The sequence below is a fragment of the Mustela putorius genome, unplaced genomic scaffold, assembly GCF_011764305.1.
Source record: "Mustela putorius furo isolate JIRA1106 unplaced genomic scaffold, ASM1176430v1.1 tig00000876_pilon_pilon_pilon, whole genome shotgun sequence".
NCBI classification, from domain to species: domain Eukaryota; kingdom Metazoa; phylum Chordata; class Mammalia; order Carnivora; family Mustelidae; genus Mustela; species Mustela putorius.
Window position 1 is genome coordinate 7149565 of NW_025421506.1, and position 20085 is coordinate 7169649.

Consider the following 20085-nt stretch of genomic DNA (forward strand, 5'->3'; position numbering starts at 1 on the left):
TATTTTTTTTTCTTTTTAATGAAAATGGGTAGAATCAGGGTTTGTAACCTATTGGTCACCTGGGTCCCTACCCCATTCCTCCAGAGCCTCGTAATCATCGGGATTTTGCTTGTTTCTTTTACCCAAGCTCCCATACTCTCCAAGCTGGAAGCAAACATCCCATTTTCTACTTCTTGGAAGGCTTTGGCAAAGCTTTGGTTCTAGTCTCTCAGCCAGTTCTCCTTTCATTTTCTTTCTTTTTCATTTTCTTTCATTTTCATTCTGGGCTCCTCCCTCCAGGTTTGCACTGCCTTTCTTTATGTACAAATGGGGATAGTAGGAAAGAGTGACTGAGAAGCCCTTCCAGTTTTTTAAAAAGATTTTATTTATTTATTTGACAGAGAGAGCATAAGTAGGCAGAGCTTCAGGCAAAGGGAGAGGTACAAGCAGGCTCTCTGCTGAGCAGAGAGACTGAAGATGGACTCGATCCCAGCATCCTGGGATCATGACCTGAGCCAAAGGCAGCCACTCAACCAACTGAACAACCCAGATACCTCCAAATATTTTTTAGTATCTTCTTTTCAGCACTTCAAGGGAAACCAAACATCTTCAACAGGACTCTCAAAGATGAATGAAAAACCAGTAATAATTTGCTACAAAAATGACAAACATCTGTTTTTGGTACTGCATCTAAACAAGTAAATTTTAAAAATTAACATTATGGTAAACATAAGAATTTTCTGGATGTAATCCTTTTAAAGCTGATGCTTGTATACTTTTATATCTCGGTCAAGCAAAGCACTACAGTATCATGGTGACCATCCATATTCTATACAAAAACTCTCAGTTCTATTAAGAACATGAAACAAGTGGTGCCTGAGTGGCTCAGTTGTTAAGCACCTGTCTTAGGCTCAGGTTATAATCCCATGGTCCTGGGATTGAGACCCACATTGGGCTCCCTGTTTGGTGGGAAGCCTGCTTCTCCCTCTCCCACTCTTTCTGTTTCTGTTCCCTCTCTTGCAGTGTCTCTCTGTCAAATATATAAATAAAATCCTTTTTTAAAAAGGACATGAAAGAAATTCTCCAGGGAGAGGGAAGAGAATAAAGTTCAAAATTAGAATAAATTCAAATTTAAATTTGTACATCAAAAGCTCTTTCTAACTGCCTCTCTTACACATAATTCTACTAAAATAGCAAACCCAATAGAGGACAAAATTGTTTGTTTCAAAATACATAGCCTTGGACTTTTGTTATGTCAATAGAAAATTACCCAGTTGCCTCCATTAATTGGTTATAATTTTGAGAGGAAGCTTGTGTATAGAAATGGGGATTTCTAGCACCGAGGGGCCAACAAACTGGAGGACGCTAACACTGCCTGCAATCTAGCAGCAACTCTCTGAGGCCACACGCTGATTTTGGATGGTCGTCTTTTCCCTCGGGGAGGATACGACTGTTCAAAGTGAATGTGTAGGGGGGGGACAAGATGGCGGGGGAGTAGGAGGAGGCGCCTTTTCAGCCGGTACCCCAAAGTGAGCTGATTACCTACCTTAGAACTCCAATCACCCATGAAATCCACCTGAGATCAGAATTATACACATCTGGATCTCTATAGGGGCAGAAGATGCCAGTGGGCAGGTAAAGCGAAATGGGAACGGCGGTGGACTGATATCGGAAGATAAACAAAAGGGGGAGGGAGCCACCAGAGGCGACTGGTTGGAAAGTAATACCCCAATACGAGCGAGAGTGCCCTGCGTCTGGGGACCAGCATTAACTTGGAGACTGGTTGAAAGCACTCCAAAAGAGCAAAGGATCGCGGGGGGAAATTGTGGGAATTGGGGCGGCTAGGGACAGGGGCTTAAGTCCCTGGTCCCAGGACAGCCTTCCGTGGCGCTGAGGCAGAGAGAGTGTGGCAGAGAAACCGGCTCTTGGTCCCTAAGCTGCCAGCGCGCCCAAGAATGCGTGGGTTCTAGTTCCTGTGAGGGGATGGGAGCCACGCTGGTCGGCAGAATGCGCGAGCCCTACCACAAAGCTTGAGATACGCGCACACGTCCCTCATGCTCCAGAGTTACAAAGGCCCAGCTGGCGCTCTTTGACCCACGCCATTGTTTCAAAGCCTAAGCCGCGTGCCCCAAACTCTCCCCTGACAGAGGTGTGCAAAAGCCCAGCCTGGTGCTTATGGACCAGCACCCTGTTCTCAGTGCCCGAGACGCGCACTGCCTCTGAAAGAGGTGCGTGCAAGCCGGGCACTCCCAGCCTGGGCCAGCGGCAAAATCTCAGTGTGCGATCGCTGCTTGGAACCTCTCTGGTGGTCGGGAGCATTCAGACAGCTGCCACTGCCTTGGCTTTGGGTACAAGCAAAAGATCCTGCGCCCCCAGGGTCTGCAACTTGGAACCTGCTCTGCCAGCGGCCAAGGGCGAACTTATTTAGGCTCTGCACCCAGACTGAGGCTTCTCTCTGAGAGGGAGATCAGGGTGTGGTTTGTTTTCCTCTACAACTACAAAAACCATCAAAGGCGGTCAAGGTGAGAGGGGAAAAAAAGTGAACAAGATTAAAAACCGCCAGAGAACAAAAGCCTGAAAAAAAACAGTTTCCTCAGAGCCCAACCCCTTGAGGGGGGTGGGAGGACTTAACTCAGGAAACATCATTGACTGACAACCCACGTGGCAGGCCCCTCACCCAGAAAACAAACCAAGAAAGAAAAAAAAAAAAGGACTACAAGAGAACAACCACTACTTCATAGGAAAACTTGTATTGTTCACTTGTTCCCACTATTCCGGTTCATTTTTTTTTTTTTTTACACATAGGTAATTTTTTTTAACATGTTTACCATCACAGCGAGTTGTACAGTACCTCAAATTCCATAATACCTTTCTAACCTAACTTTTTGATACATATACCTATGTTTTTCTTTTGCATTTTTATTTTTTGAATTCCTTTTTTTAAATTTTAGTTTAGTTTAGTTTATTCCTTTTTAATTTTAATCCTCTAATATTCATATAGAGTTAAACTTCAAAGTAATCCCCTTTCCTCAATCAATACTACCCCTATAGGTAAACCAATTTTTAATCCCCTTTATCTTAGGAAAGTTGAGTCCTTTAACAAAGTTATCAAGATACATCCAGGAAGAATCAAAACAACCTTCCTCGCACACACTGAGAATTTATAAGAACTCTCCCATCTTCTTCCACCAGTGTTTCTGTGATTTTTGTGTTTGTCCTGATAGCATATAAATTTTACACTTGTGGTTCTTTTTGACGAGGTTCTTTCTTTATTTGCATATATATATATATTTTTTTCTCTTGTCATATACTTGTATCAGTCTTTTTATCTCTTTTTGTTTGTCTACTTCATAAATCTTACCTTGGGGCCCATCTGGGCTGAACCTTCTTTTTCATCTTCCCTTTCATTCCTGTCTCTCTCTCTCTCTCTCTCTCTTTTTTTCTTCTTTTCTTTTTTTTTTTTTTTACTTTTTTCTTTTCTTTTGTCTCTCATTTGGGTGGGAATCCTGATTGCTCAAAGTGATGTGTATATTTGAAGAGAGGACCTCAAGACCTCTGGAAGTCTGCATGCCTCATTCACTGGGCAGGGGACTTCCTGCTTCAGGTATTTGCACAATATACTCCAGTTAAAGTCCACCTTCAGCTACGAGTCGAAGCCATGATTGTTAAGAACACAGAATAGGGTCCTACATAGCATACACGATGTGACCAATAGGCATTAATGGTCACTCAACTGTTCTGGTACATTGTTATCCTCCAGTAGATTATAGAGGTAAAAAACATCTGAAAGAAGCATGAATACCCAACTTTTGTAGCAACATGGATGGAACTGGAAGATATTATGCTGAGTGAAATAAGTCAAGCAGAGAGAGTCAATGATCATAGGGTTTCCCTTATTTGTGGAGCATAACAAAATAGCATGGAGGACAAGGGGAGATGGAGAGGAGAAGGGAGTTGAGGGAAATTGGAAGGGGAGGTGAAACGTGAGACTATGGACTCTGAAAAACAATCTGAGGATTTAGAAGGGGTGGGGGGGAGGTAGGGGGAAGGAGGTGGTGGGTATTGGGGAGGGCACGTATTGCATGGAGCACTGGGTGTGGTGCAAAAACACTGGATACTGTTACGCTGAAAAGAAATAAAAATTTTTAAAAATTTTTAAAAAATCTGAAAGGTTCCCAGGAAGCAGTGGGTTTTGTTTTGTTTTGTTTTGTTTTGTTTTTTAGAAAGAAGAGGAGGATGGGTCACTAGACTTTAAGAGGTCATGAATAAAGCAGGAGAGATAGGAACTGAATCATAAACTTTTGTCGTTAGCTTGGCAGGAGTTGAGGTATAAGGTCCTAGGTCTGCATGGTGGTGGGTAGGTCACAGGGAGATAGTGAGGTTAGTACTCCGAAGGGGAGCTGGCATGTGGGCTTGGGTATCAAGTAATCACCAATGTAATTAAGTGGGATAACCATGTTTGTAGTGTGTGTGTGTGTATGTGTGTGTCTGTGTCTGTGTGTTAATTCTTCATAGCTGGGGATACTGTGTTAGATGTTTATTGATCCCCTATCCAATTTCAACATTCCTAGTATTATGACTTCTCTGGCTCAAATATTAGCAATGGCTATGGAGAGAAGGTTTAGACCCAAAAGCATGGAGCACAGTGTATAGAAAGTTTCTCCCTAGCTTGAAAGAAGGTTTTATCAGTATATTTTTGTCTACTCGGGCTGCTATACCAAACACAGGCTGGGGGGCTTAAATGACAGAAATGTATTTTCTCACAGATCTGGAGGCCAGAATTTCTGGATCAAGGTGCCAGCAAGGTTGGTTTCCAGTGAGCCTTTTCTTGTTGGTCTATAGATTACTATCTTTTCAACTGTGCCCTCAGATGACCTCTTCTCTGTGGGCCCCCAGAGGGGAAGTAGGGGGAGTGCTTTCATGTGTTTCCCCCTTATGAGGACACCAGTCCTTGCAGATTAGGACTCCCGTGACCTCACCAAGCCTTCAGTACCTCCTTCTAGGTAGGCCCTATCTCCAGATGCAGTCACACTGGAGATTAGGAATTCTACATATGACTTTTGTGGGGACACAATTCAGTCCATAACAATTAGTACAGGAGAAAAACCATGGAGAGAATTCTAGAGGAGTCACACGTTGATGTTATAAGGTAAGTGGGCATAAAAGAGCACCTCTGAAGTCCAATAGGTCATTAGAGCTAGAGGCTGACAGGAAAGTCCCGTATGTGCCACAGGTTTGAGTTTGATGCAAGCACAACTCTGAAGGGAAGATATTTGGAAGGCCTTGGCCAACCACTTCATCCAGCCAGGGGTTATTCTGGAGGGAGTATCTCTCAGAGTGCTGCCTAGAATCAAGACTTTGGGGTCAGAAAAGTGCCACTTCCAAAGCTGGTGCTGTAAGTTACTTGAAGGGTACTGTTCTGGGAGATAGGAGATCTGGGGTGTCCTCTTTGTTCTGCTGCTGACCAGATGTGAAAATGCAGAATAACTCCCTAACCATCTCATTTCTACCACCATGTGCTGCTGTCATGTGTCCCAAGCCCCAGAGTTAGTTTTATCCATAACCGAAGCCGGTCTTTTAGTTCCCAATCTCTTAATCAGGCTGATCGTCACAATATATAGAGGACACGTGACAGCCACACTGGAGAAGTAAGGGTTGTCTTCCCCTCAGGGAGAGTGAAAAGGCTCTAGGAGAGGGCATACCAGTAAAACAAAGGCAGCCAGTGCAGGGGAGTGGAGCCACGGGGAAGAGTGTGCTGATGACAGCCTTGTGGAGGGAGGGCAGAAAGAGCCACCACCATGACACTTGAGTTACAGATGGAGCTTGGGGATAGAGAAGGGATCAGGGCACAGTAGATCAGCAGCTGGCAAAGTGATTCTGTTGAGCTTAAGCTCATAGTGCCTTAGCGAATTAGAATGGGAAATACCTTGCTATTGTCTGTGACTCTGTGATTGTGTGAGTATGAGTGACAGAGTGGGGACAAAGATAGAGGGAGAGAGAATACATTCAATTTTAAAGAAGGACATTGTCCTTCTTCTGGGTAGCTTACTCAGTTAAGCATCTACCTTTGGTTCAGGTCATGATCCCAGGGTCCTGGGATTGGATCCCATACCAGGCTCTAGTGGGGGACCTGCCTTCCCTCTGCCTGCTGCTCCCCTTGCTTGTGATCTCTCTCTTCCTCTGTAACAAATAATAGTAAAAAATAAACGAGGGTGATAAGTTATGTTTACTTTTGTTTCTGATGCCAGACATAGGTTCAGAGGATTGAAGAGGAAGATCCAAGGAGCTAGCCTCTCAAGAGAAGTGAATACCTAGTCACTGGTAAGACCCCTGGTCCTGCAATACAATATGGCTCCTGTGATCTGGGTCCTGTTAAATGCCCCTCGCCATCCTTAACCCGATAGTTTGATTCTTCATTGCGTTCAGTGTGGGGAACTGGGAGAAGCTATGACACTTGGACCTTTGTGGAGGAATTTTAGTAGTATAAATAGCAATAGTTATCAGTTCTGGAGCACTTCCATGACTCTGCTGCAGGCACTGTGCTGTGACCTGGGTTTAGAGCAGTGAGATAAACATAGAAATAGATGTGGGCTCTGTTTCCAAGAATCTGAAACCCACTATTCTCCTTGTCCCCTTCCCATTCTGTCTTCTTCAGCCCTTGTGCAATCCCACCAAGAAGGAAGCTTGCTTCTCCCCCTCCCTCTGCTGCTCCCCCTGCTTGCGCTCTCATTCTCTCTCTCTCTGTGTCAAGTAAATAAATCAAATGTTTTAAAAAATTATAAAAAACGGCAAAACAAATAACCATTTTTGTAGAGTGATTTTCTGAATGCAGTTATGGGCAGTGCTGGGTACTGAAGAAGACGCTCTGCTGACCAGAGGAGTTGGGAAATTACAGAACAAATTCCACAGGTCATTGAATATATCACTTTCATCACCCCACCCATAGCACTCATTAATCTCTAGCCCAGCCAATCTGTTGGTTATAAAAATGAGCTTTCTCCAAACTGACAGGCAGTTCTCATTTTAGCAATGTAAATCATTCTGATCTTTATCACTAATGTGATCTAATCCTGTCTAGTAAAGAAACTTGAGAGTTCTATATCTGTGTAAACATTTAAGAAAAACAATGTACTCAACTCTAATTACTTTTTAACTAACTTGACTTGCCAAGGGAAGGAGAAAGTAAATATCAGAAATCTTACCACTAAGCACAAGTTGCAAGTTATACCTGCCAAGACGTGGTTCAAAATATAAGTAACCAGTCTCCTTAGAAGCCTTTTACCTTCTTATATCTGTTATGTTGGGTAAATGAGTAGTTACTAGAACACAGCTGGCTCAGTGATCACAATTCAGCTTATCCTCAGAAGTATAAATAGATTACATGTTTAGCCCGGTAACTGGACACTGATATAGAAGTATTCACTGGCTGATTCCTAGATCAGAAACCACAAAAATTTTTCTTTTTTATGGAAGTATGGCTTTTACAATAGTCTCACCTGTACCACATAGTGATTGACTTAACTACTCTATACGTTACAGCTCTAGATGTAACATTTTAATAAAACAACAATATCCTTGATGGTATCATGGAAATGTAAGTGCCTTGTGCACTTTTCTTAATGTGTATAATTACCTAGACATCATAGTAAGTAAATCAAGGCCATTGTCAAGCTTCCGTCAAGGAGAGTCCTTAACTAGAAGGATTTCCCATTGCTCTCAGGATGATAACCTCTGAGTCACAGGTTCCATTAGTTGCCCACACACATTTGGAGCCTTGTGGACTTTCTGACAGCTGAGCAGCATATCTCTTTTTCAAACATTGTGATCCCTATTCTTACTGCAAGAGTGACAGTTGTCACTTTTCCTGTGACCCCTGTCTTTAGGAAAGTGTCTGACTCAGAAAGTCGAATCAGTACCCCCCAAAGGTATTTTCAGGAGAACCACCTCAAAGATGATCACCTGAGATACTGTCAAGAAAAAAAAAGCTGAAATTCTAAGCAAAATCCATAATAAGTCTTTTCATGTTGATAAGGAAAGATTTTCCCCTAAATACCAGATAGGCTCCATGAAAGTGAGATCTTTACCTGTTTTGTTCACCGTGTCACCAGTCCCTAGAAGAGCGCCTAAGACATCACTCAAGATTAGGTTGCTTTGAATGAATCAAATGAATGAATGAACTGTAGCCTTTGATAGTGAGGTAGTTTATGGTCCTTAGGCAAGAGATGGGATTTGTGTTGGAATTTCAAGAATGGGAGGGGTCAAAGAGAAAATTGTGAAGCTAAATGTGAATATATGCAATTTACTGACTGGATTAGGTCTGAATACATTTCAAACATAATTAAACTATGGCTGTGGGTCTATATGTGTTTTCATAATTTTCCCTTGAAAATGTGAGGCATACAGATGTCATCTCCAGTGAATTCTCCTTGTCCGTATACAGAATCACCAAAAGAAAAAAAAAAAAAAAAGAGGCATTCTGACTGTCCTCAGCCCATCCACTCCAGGATTGTGACTCTTTCTTCCTCATGTTCTTTCTGACATTATGGATTTTCAGGTTGACCTCTCCCATCTTGGGTCCCACTCTCATTAGCTGTAGAAGTCATGCGATGTTTGTGATGTGAGGGTGGCAATACTCTCTGACCTTTGGTTACAATATGTCTTTGAAAGCCGTGTTTATTCTACTTTTACAGCATTTCTCCATTTGAACTGGCCACCTTTTAAGTGGTCATTAGCCACATGTGGCTACTAGCCATGGGACTTGGACAGCAGAGGTGTGGAAAGTCCGCACATTCTTCCACTCAAAGGATATTGTGAGTTATGCTACATCTTTTTTTTAAGTGTCTTTTTTAGATATTTAAATTCAATTAGCCATTAGATAGTACATCATTGGTTTGAGAGAATTTAGTAACTCATCAGTTGTGGATAACGCTTGGTGCTTGCTCATCACATCACGTGTCCTCCTTAAAGCCTATCACCCAGTTACTCCATGTCTCCCACTCCCCCTCCCCCAGCAACCCTCAGTTTGTTTCCTATAGTTAAAGGTGCCTCATGGTTTGTCTCCTTTTCTGATGACTCCCATTCAGTTTTCCCTCCCTTCCCTCTGATCCTCTGTACTTAATCTCAACAGTAAAGTCAAGCAGTGGTAGTAGTTCAGTCATGGAGTCATGCATATTCTAAATCTGATGAGGTGGATTCCTATACTGCCTTTGTCTCTGCTAGAGCGCTTACATTTGTTATATTATTGCTGCTGCGTTCATGTTTCTCGTTCACTGAATGTCTGATAAAAGAATTAGTAAAATGTGTGACTGCAGGAAATACAATGGTCATGGATGAAGAAGATTTTCTCCTTGACCAGACTTGAGTCAGGTTCCTCTGAGACCTCTTTCTGTCCAGCCTTGAACTCAGGCTCCGCCCACTTAGCCCAGTTTTAGCAAGAAATCTGCTTAGTCAATTTTTCAGCAATCTCCTATCCTACTCTTGATATCTGATCAAATTCCTTATCTCTCACCCCTGGTATCTTACCACTCTTTTTTTTTTTTAAGATTTATTTATTTTGACAGAGAGAGAGCCTGAGCAGGGGGAGTAGCAGAGGGAGAGAGAGAACCAGACTCCCCACTGAGCAGCAAGCCCAATGCCAGGCTTGATCCTGGGATCAGATCATGACCTAAGCCAAAGCCAGAGATTTAACCAACTGAGCCACCCAGGTGCTTCAGTATCTATAACGTTTAATATCTGATCAAATCACTTATTCCCAGGGAACCTGGTTGGTGCAGCTGGCTGAACGTTTGACTCTTGGTTTCTGCTCTGGTCATGATCTCGCGGTCCTGAGATTAAGCCTCACCTCAGGCTCTATGCTCAGTGAAGAGTCTGATTAAAATTCTCTTTCCCTCTCCCTCTACCCCTACCCCTGCTCCCTCTCTCTAAAATGTATTAATAAGTCTTTTAAAAAATTCCTTATCCCCTGCTCTCAATAGTTTATGACCCTAGCCTTCCTTCAACAATATTACTGTCCAGATGGTTTAGCCAGAATCCCTTCATCCTTACCCTTGATGTTCCATCTTAATTTTACATTCAGTGACCCCCACCATGCTCTTTAGCTATAAATCTCCATTTGTCTGAGCTGAGCCAGATTTCTCTCCCATACTATGAAATAAAATCCCATCATAGTAGCATCCCTTGAATAAAATCTTCCTTACTGTCTTTAACAGGTGTCACAATTTTTTTTTTCTTTAACAGTCAGGAGGGTGCTAATGGAGTACCATGACAAAAGGCCTAACTTCCTATAATGGACATTTCCTTGGTTTACCTGACAAATACTTTTTTTCTGTTCTAAGGAAAATTTCCAGTTCTCAGTATAACTGCCAACTGGCCCAGGGGTGGACAAGTGAGTCAGATGAGACCAAAATGAAAATTCTGTTGAGACACTGGACCTTGAGGATTCAAGCCAAGGACCAAAAAGTGTTGGTACTCCATTATTCTGATGGCCCATTAACTCTTGCTTTTTTGGTTCCTGTGTCTATCACAGCCCCTGCCTTTTTGAAGATAATGACCATTCATCTGAGTACACAGTTCGCAGAATCCCTTTGCAGTGGCACATGCGGGCCAAGGTAGTAGAGCATAATAGATCTCTGTAAGTTTTTAAAAAATGTCTTTGTCCCTGTTGCCCATGGCCATTAAAGACAAAAGGTTGGGGGTAGGGGAATATTGGAAAAGGTGAAGTTATAGCTACTCACTGATGTTGTGATTGGTAGAGAGAAAGCAACACCTACATACAGGGCCAGTGGGTGAGTGGAGGAAACATCTTTGGCTCTAGGAGGAATGGGGGAAGGAGAAATATTAATAATCTTCGTCTTTGGAACTGCCCCTGAAGACTTCCCCACACAGGAAAATGACCTAGTGTGACTCTCCTAAACTTCGGCAAGCCCCTTAAATTTAACTGACATCTAGATCTGATACTCCCTGCTGGATAACTCTGAGCATTATTTGATTGTTACTTATTTTGTTTTAAAATTATTTTTAAAGAAAATTTTAATCTAAATACAATTAATTAACATATAATACTAGTTTCAGACATACAGGTTAGTGATTCATCAGTCTTTTATAACACCCAGTGCTCACTGTATCACATGCCTTCCTTAATGTCCATCACCCAGCTAACCCATCCACCCATCCCCCTCCACTCCAAGAACCCTCAGTTTGTTTCCTGTGATTAAGAGTCTCTTCTGAGGGGTACCTGGCTGGCTCAGTGTGTTAAAACCTCTGCCTTCAACTCAGGTTATGATCTCAGGGTCCTGGGATCGAACCCCACATCAGGCTCTCTGCTCCCTGGGGAGTCTGTGTCCTCCTCTCTCTCTCTTCCTGCCTCTCTGCCTACTTGTGATCTCTGTTTGTCAAATAAGTAAATAAAAAAAATTTTTTTTAAGTCTCTTCTGGTTTGTCTCCCTCTTTGACTTCATCTTGTTTTATTTTTTTACTTTCTTCCCCTATGATTCTGTTTTGTTTCTTAAACTCCACATATGAGTGAGATCATATGATAATTGTCTTTCTCTGACTGACTTATTTCGCTTGGCATAATACCCTCTACTTTCATCCCTGTCATTGCAAATAATTGCCATTTATTTTAACTCGACAGAGAAGGCCAGTAGAAACAGCAGGTGATGGCCCCAGCTCCTGTCCCTCCATGCAGAACATCTGTCAACACCTGTGGACATATTTTCCTCCCCCATTCCTATGAAAGTTTCTCAGTTGTTACATGGCATGGACAAATGCTTTTGGCTGGTGGCATGGACACACTGGACAAACTTGGCCTTTGCTAAAACAAAGACTGGATTCAATTACTCAAACTGAAACAGGAATTCTTGGATGAACAAGCCTGCCAGGAAGTCCCACTGGAGGTACTCAACCTGTGCCTCTTCCCTCTTTGGACCAAGAACCTTAACTTGAGAGATGAATGGCTTATCCAAGGTTATGGCAAGGTTACACAGAGCTGAAACTAGACACAGGTGTACATGCCTATTGATCAAGGCTGGCCGTGAAATCGAACTGCCTCAAATCTTTATTCTTTTTGCCGCTTCTTATTCTCTGACCCTGTTTTTCATAGTTTAGTATGTAGGAATAATAAAAATATCATCTAATGGGGTATCCTGACTTTTTGATGTTTTAGTTCTTGTCAGACATTTACCATAATGCTTAGCACATGGATATGTGTGTGCACACACATGCACATGCTTGACACTCAAAAGATTGTTCCCTGATATTAACTGTATCAGTGCACTTTGCATCCACCACCAATTGGCTGTTTTGTCACAAACTGATTAAAGCAGAACTGTCAAGTGAGGAACTTCAAAGCCAAAGCATTCAGTGCTTTGAAAAACCAGCACCTGGGAGGACTTGTCTCAGCATTTGTGATTAGAAGGCAGCAAAAAGAGAGTTTGGGGACACAGTTCACCCCTTCATGAAGCAGCCATTCAGAACTTTCTCAGAAGGGCTAATGCCTAATCTTCCAAAGACCAGCAAGAACAAGCTTATGGTCTGTTAAAATCAGATTTTTAAAAGATTTTTATTTATTTATTTGAGAGAGAGAGAGTGAGAGAGAGAGAGCATGAGAGGGGAGAAAGTCAGAGGGCGAAGCGGACTCCCCATGAAGCTGGGAGCCTGATGCAGGACTTGATCCTGGGACTCCAGAATCAAAATCAGATTGATTGACTCAATACAGTCAGGGAGGACATTCCTCAGGAGTCACAGAATGCTGGTTGCCATGAGGGAGGAGTCTTTTACAAATTCTGGACTCTCACAGAAGGAGTCTGAAGCACGTGTATGGAAAGCAGAGGTCAGTTCTGGATTAGAAGCTCTTTCTGAGGGGAAATGAGTAGAAGCAGGGATTAACCAGGACTTGGGCTCTGCCTTATTCAGTTCAGGCTGCTGCAACAAATGATGACAGACTGGGTGGCTGAAACAGTAAAACATGTACTATTCCTTGCAGTTCTATAGGCTGAGAAGTCCAAAAGCAAGATCCTGGGAGATCTGATATCTAGCAAGAGACTGCTTCATTATCTATAGATGCCCATATTTCTGATGTAACCTTGCATGGCTGACAGCTGTCAGAACAATCTCTCAGGTCTTTTCTCAAAAGTGCTTTTATCTCATTCACAAGGGTTCCAATCTCATGACCTCATCACCTCTCAAAGCCCATACCTCCTGATGGCACTCCTTGAGGATCTGGGCTTCAACATCTGAATTGGGACAAGACACAAACATTCAGTCCATTAGCAAGTGTTGTCATGAGGACAGCATAGCTTATCAACTGGGTATCCCCAGGAATCCATGGGACTAGCAAAGCAGAATCTGGGGGCGTCACTGGTAGGAAAGCAGAAGTTCCCCAAGAGAGAGTCCTCATAGCTTTCTACAGAGACAGCATGACCCTTGAGAAACAATAGTTTCCGTGACCCATACAGAAGCCTTTATCTATGCCTGTCCTCCCTGCTGGATTCACAGCAAGCCTGCTTCTTTCTTTTCCAGTACAAATGGATTTCCACTCTCTGAATCCTGATGAATTTTTGCTCTTTTTCAGTTAGTAGATTGTCCCTCAGGATTCTGCATGTCTGGATTTGCAATCGTGGAAACTGCCAAAGGTCTAGGGACCTGCGTGGCAGAACCTGGCCTCTACCACTATTGCCCAAGGTAGGGACTCTGGTCCCTTGAGCGTCCTGTGCTGCTGTCAAAGGTCTGTGTGCATTGGCTTATTGTTTTTTTTTTAAATGTAATTGCTTATACGTGTGTTTGATCATGCTCAAGTGGCCTTTCTGTGGAAACAGTGGCCAAGCTACACCTAGAAGTCACTGAAGAAAGATCTAAGAACTCCTGGTTGGTATGAGGCTAGAGAGAGAAAGAGAGAAAAGAAATCTGCCTCTCTGCATTTTGCAAGTCCCTGTGCAAAATCTGTTGGCTCTGCACTCCCCACACGGAGATTCCAGGCAGGGAGGCCCTCCTGAGCCTCATCTCGCTGAGTTCCTCCTCCAGGAGCAATCCCTTGTTTGAGACCAGGGTTAGGGAAGGAAGAGCAGCAAAGCAGGGTCCAGAAGGAAGGACTGCAACAGACCATGGAGCACCAGAGGGCCAGGCTGGTACCTGCTCACTGTTGGGGTACAAATGGGATTAGCTCAGCAGGTATAGGGGTGCCCTTGGCCACTCTGGTGGGCTTTGCAGTGCCACAAACTCAGGAAGAAAAAAAGGCTGGCTCAGGTGACTTATTTTTGCCTGGGAAGGAGCTGACAGCAATGGAAATAAACAAGTAGGGAATGATGTTGGAAAGTTGGAGGGTTTGTCCTTTATATCTCAGCTTTCTCTCCTATCTTCCCTTGCTCTGTAGTGTGTTCTCAAAGAAGTTTTTTGCATGATATTCCTATTCACTGATTTACTCCTGAGCTGTGTCTTTTCTGCTATTCAGCTCATCTGGTGAATTCTTTTACTGTAAAAAGTATCTTGCCCTTGCAAGGGCAAGGGCAAGACCTGAGAAATCCCAGAGATTTCAGCTTGCCACCCAGAAGGAAACCAGGCTATTTGGAATGCTGGAATGGATTCAGAGTAGGGGAAATCATCTTGGATATCTGAGATCACCCCCACATTAAGCGGTCCCCTGGACACAAACCCAGACCTTGATACTGATTCTGAACCATGCTCTCAACTCAGACCCCTGTGATCCTCGCCACAGTGCTTTCAGATCAGTGCAGCCATGCCCATAGGCACAAACTCTTAAGCCTAGATTCTGTCCTGAGAGGTCTGTTCCCCAATGGCCTGGCTCCAAAGCCTCAGAGATTGGGGACAGTGAGGAATACCATAGGACTCACACTGCCACCCCGAAAGAAACCATGCCATTTGGAACTCCAGAAAGGGTTCAGAGGAACTGAAATCTGCATTCCTACCTCTGGACACCCCCGTATTCAGCAGGCCCCTGGATTCAAACCTGGAGCTTGACACTCACCCTGAACCAATCCCTCGACTGCCCCCCCAGAAAGATGGACAGAGTGTTGGCAGATCGGGCTTGCCATGTGATGGGCCCTAACCATAACCTTTGGTTTGGTTCTCAGGATTCTGACCCCAAAGGCCTTGCAGTAGATGCCTTACAATTTGGGGACATCTGGGCAATCCCAAAGGACTCAGCCTTCTGCCCAGAAGGAAACTGTGCCATTTGGAACTGCGGAAAGGATTCAGAGGAGCAGAAATCTGCATGCTCAGCTGAGGACACACCCACATAGAGCTGACTCCTGGACACAAAGCCAGAGCCAAACACTCACCCTCACCTACACTGTCAACTCAGCCACCCAGACAGCTCTCCATGGGGTCTTCAGGTCAGTCCCGCCATGTCCCTGGTCCCTAACACTAACCCTTAGATGGGTTCTGTAATGATCTCCTCATTTCAGGTTATATGGTGGTTCTGCAGGACATTGTCCTGTTGTGGGGTCAAACACACTGAAGCATCCCGTGTGAAGTGGCAAACATGGTAAGGAAATGATGGCTGGGGAATCTGAGTGTGGAGACAGCATGTATTTGTGCTGCTATAACAAGCTGACTGTACTTTGAAATCACCACAAAGGAAATGACTCTTCCCAACATCCATGTTAGCACGACGACACGGAAGCAGAGAGGACATCAGACTTTGAGATGGAGGCCAAGCCCTCCCAGATCCAGGTCATCCAACATGGAGAGGACACATGTTAGCAAGAGACTCATGGGAGGATTAAATCATGGGCCCCTGTATCTCAGGTGCAGTAGAAGCAGTGGATTTGGAATTCCAGTTTTCCACAACGTTCCACCACAAGCTGGTTAGAACTGTGCAAAAGCAGGAAGGGAAGCCCCAGTAAAGTGGACTGGGGATGCCAGAAGGGGAGGCTGGAAGGGGGCGCCTGGTGCTCAGTGCCCATTACAGACCCCACATTGCAATCCCCCACAGGAGAGACTCACCAATTCCAGGCCCCACAGGGGAAGCCGGAGGTTCATCTCCTGACTTTTTGTAGGAGCTTTGCAGCTCAGCTGGTGAGAATTCTCCATCACCCTGCCTTTCTCCAGGGGACTTTCCTTCCAAGCACCCTTCCCAACTTCTTCCTCCTTCATGAAATAATGTTCCTCTCCTTTGTTTCTCGCACTTGCCTGTGATGGGACCGTAGCTTGCTCAGCTCAGACTGCCATTCTCTGCTCTTCCCAAATAAACCCATGCTGCTGGTCAAATAACTGGCAGATTGAGTTTAAGGCAAATCGAACTAATAAATTCAAGAACTTGCAAGGAACAAAATCAATATGCACAAATTAGTGGCACTCCTACGTGCTCGGAAGGAACCATCAGAAAGAGACTAGGGAGAACAATCTCATTTACACCTGCATCCAAGACAGCAAGATATCTGGGAGGCCCCTGAACCAAGAAGGTGACAGACCTGTCCTCTGACAGCCCTGCAACAATGATGGCAGACAGGGAGGAGGACACACGGAGATGGGGAGGCACTGTGCTCAGGGAAGAACCCACACTGGGAAAATACCTACTCTCCCCAAAACCGTCTAGAGTCCTCACTCTGACTCCCGAACTTCCGGAATTGGCGCCAGCCCGGAGTGGGTGTGGACACGGGAAGGACCCCGCAGGGCTGAGGAGGGGGGAGCACAACCACCGAGGCAGGCGGACGCTCCCTGGCTGCAGACCATCTGAATCCGTGAGCACACAGACACAGATGAGGACCGAGAAGCACCCGAGCCCAGAAAGGGGGGACCCCACAGCCCCACGCACAGCACAGCAGGAGGCCACGTCTCCTCACACAAAACAACGGAAGCCCCAGTGTCTACACAGGGCGCCCTTCCTCTGTGGGATCCTGAGACCATGAACCCCTTGACAGTCCACTCAGGCGGATTCTCCTCACCTCCTCCAGCGTCTGGTCCTTAGGAGGTTGGACTGCTGCCAGTGTGGGCGCGTCCTCCACAACGGGTCCAGTCAGTGTGGATGCAGAGCCACACCCTCCTCAGCTTGTCCTGTCAGGGTGGGAGCCTCCCCACATTCTCCAGAAGTCTCCACAGTGGGTCCTGAAGAGGCGGGGCTCTGGTCCCAGCTGTGGCTGCGCAGCCTGGGCTCAGGGCGGGAGCTGGGGTCTGACGCCCTCTGCAGGCGGTGGAAGGCAGTGCAGGACTGTGGGAGCTCACCCTTCAGTGGAAGGTCCTGCTCCCTCCCAGGGTCCAGCTGACGCCATTTCATTCCGGAAATTCAAGCTGCATGGAGCCCAATATCCCCCAACTTCCCCCAAAATAGCTAAGGAACAATGAATTGGAAACAATGTAGAATTACAACAGTCTTTGACCCAAACAGTGGCACTGAACTTGGCCCTGATGCAGATCCACACTCTGACCTCAACTTGGTCTCAAACCTGGACCCTACCCTAATCCAAGAGCCTAGCCCTAGCCCCCAACCCAAACAATCTTCACAAGAATCAAAAGGTAGAAACTGCAAATATCCATCAATGGCAAGTGCATAAGCAAAGTGTGGTGAAGGGTTTGAATTTGGGTTCAGGTTCAGGTTTTAGTCAGAGTTCTAGATCAGGCTTTGGGTTTAGTGTTAGGGTGAGGATTTAGAGTGAAGGACAAGGGAATAGAGTTATATTTTAGGGCTTTAAGTTTATGATTTAGGCTTTAAGACTCAGGGCTTATGGGATAAAGTTCAAGGTCAAATTTGGGGTTTGGCTTCATGCTGAGATTTGGGTTCAGGGTTCATGACTTGGAGGTCTGGTTTAGGGTTTGGGTTTGTGGTTCAGGGCTTGGATCCAGGGATCAGGTACAGGCTTTGGGGGTTCTAGTTTGGGCTTTAAGGTCAGCTTAGGTTTCAGCGTTGTTAGGGTTTAAGGTTAGGTTTAGGGATGACACATTTTCTTCAGTTGTCATCATGGACAAAAAAATTCTATCTGAAGTTTCTAAGTCAGAAACGTATTTCATCTGGGGGTGCCTGGGTGGCTCCGTGAGTTAAGCCTCTGCCTTGGGCTCAGGTCATGATCTCAGGGTCCTGGGATCGAGCCCTTCATCAGGATCTCTGCTTGGCGGGGAGCCTGCTTCCCCATCTTTCTCTCTGCCTGTCTCTCTGCCTACTTGTGATCTCTGTCTGTCAAATAAATAGAATCTTAAAAAAAAAAAAAAGAAATGTATTTCATCTGGGTGTAAGGAGCTGGTTTGGAATTTAGGATCCCAGTAACTCCCTACCAACAGCATTCTGATCCTAGAGTCTCCCAGTCACCCAGAAGTGGCTGTTGTCTTGGCTCAAACTTGGCTCTCTGCCCTTGACAGAGAAGGGCAAGTTGGTGCCAAAGTTGGGATTTCACAATGGTAGAGGTGTGAAACCAGATATTGTGGAACTATCATGGAAAATGAGACAGGACACAAATAACTGGTTGACTCCTGATTCTTCCACAAAAACAAAGACCAAGTTTCCAATAGAATCTGATAATGTTCCCTAGGAAGGCCTATGGTACTCATTACCAGTACCAAAAGAGGACCCCTACCCTGGTTTAAATTAAGAATCACAGCAGGATAATTCCCACTTAGTGTCAAAAATAAAGTTTTATTTTTTGGCAGTTCCAGTGGACAATTTGTGGAAGCTCTGACAACCTTTTCATGCTCAAATTCCCATCAACGCAATGCAGGCAACATTGTAATGCACTGCTTCTTGGAATACCAAGTACAAGGAGGGCTATTAGAAGTAGTAAAAAGATACTAAATATGAAATTCAGAAAAAGCACCATCTATGGGCACCTAATGTAGATCCCTAACCATAAGATCTAACATATCATCCTATAGATTTCACTTACAAAAATCATCAATAACAGTAGTCTACTGACCACTGTAACCACCCCACCATTGACCTCTAGGCCTGTAATACACACTCCAACCACTGGAGACACAGTTCTCAGCAGCAGAATGGGCCTTGCCCAGTCCGGATGGACCAACTCTTAATGTAAAGCCAAAAAATCCTGCTCCTTGGAAATCCCAGCCATTAGGACACAGTCACAGAAACCATACCCAGAACTCAATAAAGGACAGACATCCCATGGGGCAGATGCTGCAGATCACCCCCACTCCCATGAAGTAGCTCTTCAGCGGACTCCAGGTCTGTCCTCTTCCCGGGATCACACGTGGCACCACTCCCTCCTCAGAACAAAACCGTGAACTGTCCTCAGCAGGCCTGTGTGCAGGATCACAGAGAGAGCACTCAGCCTTTCATGCCTATCCCAGCAGATGGAGGGTACTGTCTTTCGACTTCCGTACCAACTAGAGAAGACTTGGAACAAGTCTTGCCAGACTCTATGCAAAGGCATATTCTCCATCTGCAAAATGATGGATGGTGAAACACCACGGATTCCCTGCACCTTCTTGAACCTAGGTAAGTTGGAGCTATAGCTTGCCCAGAGCTATTATCCCCAACCCCCTAAACACACACACTTCCCTTGTGCACTCTGGGCCAGTTTCCATCCACTTTGCTCCTCAGTCATTGTCTCTGCAGAGAAGTACATCAGTACTGAGGTGCTGGGACTGAGGTGCTAGGTGCTAAGCCAGCACCTTGGACCCACTTACTATCAGAAATTAATATTCGTTTTATTAACAGATGCATCCCATAAGATCTTGCCACCACAACTATTAGAAAAGTCATTACAACAGAAGTCCTAACAACATGTGCCAACCTCTATGGCTCCACTCCCTAGCTCCAGGGATTGGTTCATTCATGGGCATGTGACATGGTCCCAGCCAATGAAGTGGGAGGAACCTTGGGTCTTAGCCTGCAGGGCCAAGGATGGGGTGAACTGCCCAGGACAGGGGGGTTTTCCATCATGACTGCAGAAGTGGCCTCAGCCAGGCCTGTGCCAGTGCCACAGAGAGCTCAGGAAGCCAGATGCTCCATTACATTGCTGAGGGCTGAATAAGACATGTCCTGAAGCCCACACATGCTACAACCTCTGCTAACTCAGGAGAACCCTAAATGTGCTCATGGTCTTGGCCTGAACAAGATGACCATCTATGTGGTATATAACCTGCAAGATATACCCACCAGGCAATGGGGACTGTCTCAGCCAAACAATACCTACATGGAAT